This window comes from Chrysochloris asiatica, unplaced genomic scaffold (assembly GCF_000296735.1).
Source record: "Chrysochloris asiatica unplaced genomic scaffold, ChrAsi1.0 scaffold00281, whole genome shotgun sequence".
Classification (NCBI taxonomy): Eukaryota; Metazoa; Chordata; class Mammalia; order Afrosoricida; family Chrysochloridae; genus Chrysochloris; species Chrysochloris asiatica.
In genome coordinates, this window is record NW_006408799.1 from 2,742,365 (window position 1) to 2,747,628 (window position 5,264).

The 5,264-nt window shown below is 49.6% G+C and overlaps 1 pseudogene; it reads right to left on the bottom strand.

Moving 5' to 3' along the window:
- Positions 1 to 1,394: 1,394 nt before the first annotated feature.
- LOC102833875 lies at positions 1,395 to 4,470 on the bottom strand (annotated as a pseudogene).
- Positions 4,471 to 5,264: the final 794 nt, after the last annotated feature.

The window sequence follows — 5,264 nt, forward strand, 5'->3', positions numbered from 1 at the left end:
AGTGCAAGAAAAGGCTCAAAACTTTTCCAATGATTTCAATGTCACACATGCAGCAAATCAAGGTGATTGGGATGAAGAATTTGTTTCAAGTAGGAGTTGGTTCAACCATTTCAATATTCTGAGTACATTTCCATAGCATTAAAGGGGAACTGTGAATTGTCTCTAAGTTGCACGTGTGTAACCGGGAGTCCCTGTGTTTGATGAAGCTGCTATGGAGTCCTGGTGGCGCTGTAGGATAATGCAGTGGATCACAAGGTTGGTTTGAACCACCAGCTCTGTGGTTCAAACCCACCAGTCACTCCTTGGAAACTACAGGGTCACGGTGAGTCGAAACCAACTCTACAGCACTTAACAACAACAACAGCTGTGGTCAATGGGTCCTGGAGTGGCTCTGTAGGATAAGCACTGGATGGCTAACCCTGATGTCTGTGGTTCAAACCCACCAGCCGATCCTCAGAAATGCTATGAGCGGGAACCGACTCGGCCTCAGCGGGACTTAACGACAACATCTGTGGTTAGGACTGACGTTTTCTGGAGACAAAAGCTTATGTTAGACACAGCAGGGAAGGGGTTATGATACACTCAGTGGTTCCCTCCTTAAAAGAGTGGGGGCTTGTCCCAGCTCAAGCTCACAAGAACCCTTGTTTCTACAGGATAATGTTGTTGTTAGGTGCCATGGAGTACGTTTCCTCTCACAGTAATCCTCTGTATGAATGAAACACTGCCCAGTCTTGCACCAGACTCACAGTGATTCTATTCTTGAACCCATTGTTACAACCACTGTGGAGGGGCTTCCTCAAGTCTGATGACCCTCTGTTTGACCAAGCATGATATCGCTCTCCAGGGACTGGTCCCTCCTGATAACATGTCCAAATATGTGAGATGAAGTCTCGCCATCCTTATGTGTAGGAGTATTCATTCTGGCTGTATTTCTAAGACAGAATACACAAAATAATGGTGGTGGTGTGGAGTCAGTCCCAACTCAGAGGCTGAAAATCTCTACTCGAGCAGAAAGCCTCATCTTTCTCCCATGGAGCAACAGCTGGTAGTTTCGAACTGCTGACCTTGAGGTTAGCAGTTCAACTCGTAACCATTACACTACCAGAGCTCCTAATACAAAATAATAAACCATCTTAATTCTTTATCATGCTACCTCCAAATCATTTTATGTAGCAATGAACAACTCTTTGTAAACATAATTTGGAGTCCTAGTGTCGTGCTGTGGATTGATGCCCTGGACTACAAGGTCGGTTTGAACTGGAAGGTCGGAAGTTCAAGCTCACGACCTGCTCCTTGAAAACCCTACACAGGGTCGCTGTGGGTGGGGACCAATTCAGCGGCACTTACAACAATACAACAACAAACATAACCTGTAAAGGCCATGTGATATTCCTTTAGATGGTCATGCCAGGAGTGGCAACGCACCCCGACTGCTGGGCATTGAGGCGGTTACCTGTATACAGCCTTTCCCCACCCTCCGTTGGGAGCATGGTCACAATGCACTTCTGTGAGCACAGAGGAGGGCTTTGATGGGGTCATGAAAACCGGGAGAGGAGGGCGTGACCCTCTGAAATGGGAGGTCCTGCCGTAAGGGAAGGTGCATCTGATAGGCAATTCTCTCACTGCAGTTCTGGGAGTGGGCTCTGGGCTCTCAGATCCTGGTCCGTGGGAAAGGAGTGGGCGCAAGTCAACCCCGGAATGATGGTATTTCGTGTCAAAAAGTGATGATTCTTGGGTGTGCCTGTGAAGTTCAGCAATCGTCAGAAGGCACCAAAACACATTCATTTATTTTCATTGATGTACTTTTGGAGCTGGACCTTCTACTGGTCTCCTTGAGGGGGATGAAGCGGGAGGACTGGGCGGTGCCAATGCCCGGCCGGCCGTGCTTGACAGGCTTGTAGGAGATGGGTAACTCGCCCAGGTCCTGGCCGGACATCTCGGGCTTCATCTCCACCTGGTTGAAGATCGTGTACACGCCCACCACACTGCCCAGCATCCCGGGCAGAACAATCCTCCGCGCAGGTGCGTCCTAGGCACGTGGGCCTCTGTGTGGGCGCTGCCTCCTTCTCCGCCTTGAGAAGCCGCTTTAGCAGCCAGCGCTGCTTCCTCCACAGGCCACGCTGCAGCCGGTGCTACCACCCACTGTCCAGCTGCATCAGCTGCTCATGGAACATGTCCAGCAGCTGGTCGAGGTCCACGCCACGGTAGGTGAACGTGCGCTAGGTCCACTTCTGCCATCTCGTCCATGTATTCACCTGCTCTTTGCGAGAATACTTAGGTACTCTTGTTCCAGGCCCTGTGAGCAGACAGACAGACAAGACCCTGTCCTCGCCCAGCTTACTGTAGTGTGAGGGACTCAGGAGCTAACCCAATGGAACATGTAATATATCAGTCACTCTACTAAGAAAGTAAAGCAGAGAAGAGGACGTGGGGGAGGGAGGGAGAGAAGTTGTCACATGGCTCGGATGTTTGACCTGGATGCTGAGGGCAGAATAGCATTCCTGGCTAGGGGAACAGCAGCTGCAGTAGTGGGCATTGTCGGTGTGGACCTGCAGGATAATGCGCCCAACGGCAAGGTCAGTTTGAACCACAAGGTGGGTGGTTCAAATCCACTATTCGGTCCTCAGAAACCCTATACAGAGTCTCTATGAGTAGGAACCAACTTGATGTCACTTAACCATAAAAGACAGCATCTTGGTTGCTAAGGAAATCTGGTAACATCGTGGGTTATGAGTTGGGCTGTTAACCTCAAGGTCAGCAGTTCGAAACTACCGGCTGCTCTGCGGGAGAAAGATGAGGCTTTCTGCTGGCGTATAGACTTCCAGCCTCGGAAACCCTGTACAAGGTTGCTGTGAGTCAGAGTCAACTCTACGACACACAGCCACCACCATCGTTGTGTTCTTCACTCATTTCTGAGGTCACCCGCAGAAGAATTGGATAGTGCTCAGTGTTACTTTAACTTGCAGGTGACCTTGATGTGGTTCACAGAAAATTGTTTCTATCTCTGCAGTGTGGTGAATTATTCAGTAGTCTCTTCTAGCCTTAGCCTTTGTTTGTTGTTGATAAGTTCCCTCTAGTTGGTTCCAAGGTGCGACTGGTGGGTTTGAAATGCTAACCTTGTGGTTGACAGTCCAGTGCTGATCCTACAGCGCAACACCAAATGGTTCTTTTCCCATGAGTCTGGGTGAGAGAAGGTGGAATTAGACCCTGGCGGGATGATATTCAGGTGTGGGTGCCTGCTAACAGGGCTCATTGTGATTGTAAACACTTGGAACTCTAACGTGGGTATAAAATGAACCATCTCAGCAACAGGAGGGAGGAATCTCAGTAAGGAAGAAGAGTCAGGTGTGGAGTATGTCTTTTGGTCCCGAGATCCGTGCACCATGCATCCTCTCCACCCAGGCACAGAGAGCTGGGATGCCTGAGGGGACCCGCAGTAGAACCCAGAGCCTGAGCACCACACAGAGCGGTAGGCTTCCCAGCCCTTGGAGCAGGGCCAGTGGAGTGACTTTAGTAGGGAGGCTCACTTTTAGAGTGGGTGCCTCCAGGTACTGCAGTGGGGGAGCTAGGTTTGCTGACCCTGGGAGCTAGAGCTGAGCAGTTTGGGGCTGTGATCAGTGATCTGCAGGCCTGAAAGACCATTGTAGTGTTGCCTGGGCAAGGCAGAGGCCAGGCCAGTGGCCTGTTGGCACACTGGAGAAGCTGTCCTGACCAAAGGTCTGTCTGCTGAGCATTTCTGACTCCAGACCTGTGAGCTCTTCTAGGAACCTCATCATACCTCTGAGCCTGGTGTCTGACTTCCATGCGGCCCTTGCAGTGAATTCGTAAACCCCGCTGAGTAGGGAGGGGTGCAGGAGGGTGGGGCTTGATGCCATTTTTTTTTTCTCTTTTCTTTTTTGCAGTCTTGGTGTGGTGCTATAGGATAAACACTGGACAGGTAACCGCAAAGTTGGCAGTTCAAACCCGCCAGCTGCTCCTTGGAAACCCTATACAGGATTGCTATGAATCAGAACTGACTCAACTGCACTTAACAACAACAACAAAGAGCATTTTAAGGGGTCCTTGTTGCATAGAGGATTACAAGTTGGGCTGTAAACCACAAGGTTAGCAGTTCACAACTAATAGTCGCCCCGTGGGAGAAATATGGGGCTTTCTGCTCCTATAAAGACATGCAGCCTTAGAAACACTATACAGGGTCACTGTGAGTCAGACCTGACTTGTTGGCGCTTGTTGGCGAACCACAACCACTAAGCATCATTTTGGGATGAAAGACGGGGACAGGGGAATGGGTCACCATCCTATGATTACTCCAGTATGAAGTGGGGAATTCCAGCCTAGAGCCGACTCACAGTGTGGCTTCCATTGGTTGAGGTGACAATCTACCTCTGGGTTTTTGTGCTGGCCCAGGACCTGTCCCATGGCACCCAAGGTTCCCATCTGACAGCTACAAGGAAACAGGGCGATGGCCATCTCGACCCTCCAAGTGTGAGCCGAGGGACTGTGTGCAGGACCAAAAAGGCCCTTTCATTGTGATGATGGATTTGGTCACTTACATCCGCCTAGGACAGCATTTAAAAGGAACAAGATGCCTTTTGTGAGCAACATCTGGGAAACACTTTGCAGCAGCTGTTAACATAAATAATTCACTGTTAATTGATTCAAGGGCACTCGTGAAAGTGGCGTGACATGCTGTGCCACAGGATGCCAGGCTATGAGAAGATAATGGGGTGGATCTGTACCCTGTGCATCTTGTCAGTTATGAGCCGACATAGTCCAGGTTTAGATCCTTGACAGATGCTGGAGGAAACAGCACACACTGTGCCCTTCCTTCTGAGGAGAAGATGAAGATGCTACAGTTTCAGCTTAACAAGTGGTGCTTACTTCTATAGCCTGGAACCTTTGCAGTCTTCTTGAGTTGACATCTACATGGCTGAAAGACCCAGCCAGAGACATGGAGTTACCATCAGAGCGGGTTATTAGGAGAGTGGTGGCAAAGAAAAATCAGGTGGTTCAAAGGTCATTTGGAGTCCCTGGATGGTACAGAGAGTTAACCTGCTGCCAACAAATAAGTTAAATTGGAGGTTCAAGTCCAAGCTGAAGTATCTCAGGAGGAAGTCCAGAGAAATCATCCACTGAAAACCCGGTGGGGCACAGTTACACTCTGACACATGTGGGGGTATCATGAGTAGAATCTACTTAGAAAAACCATGAGTGGAATCTCCTTATGAAAAATCATCCACTGAGAACCCTGTGAGCACAGTTCT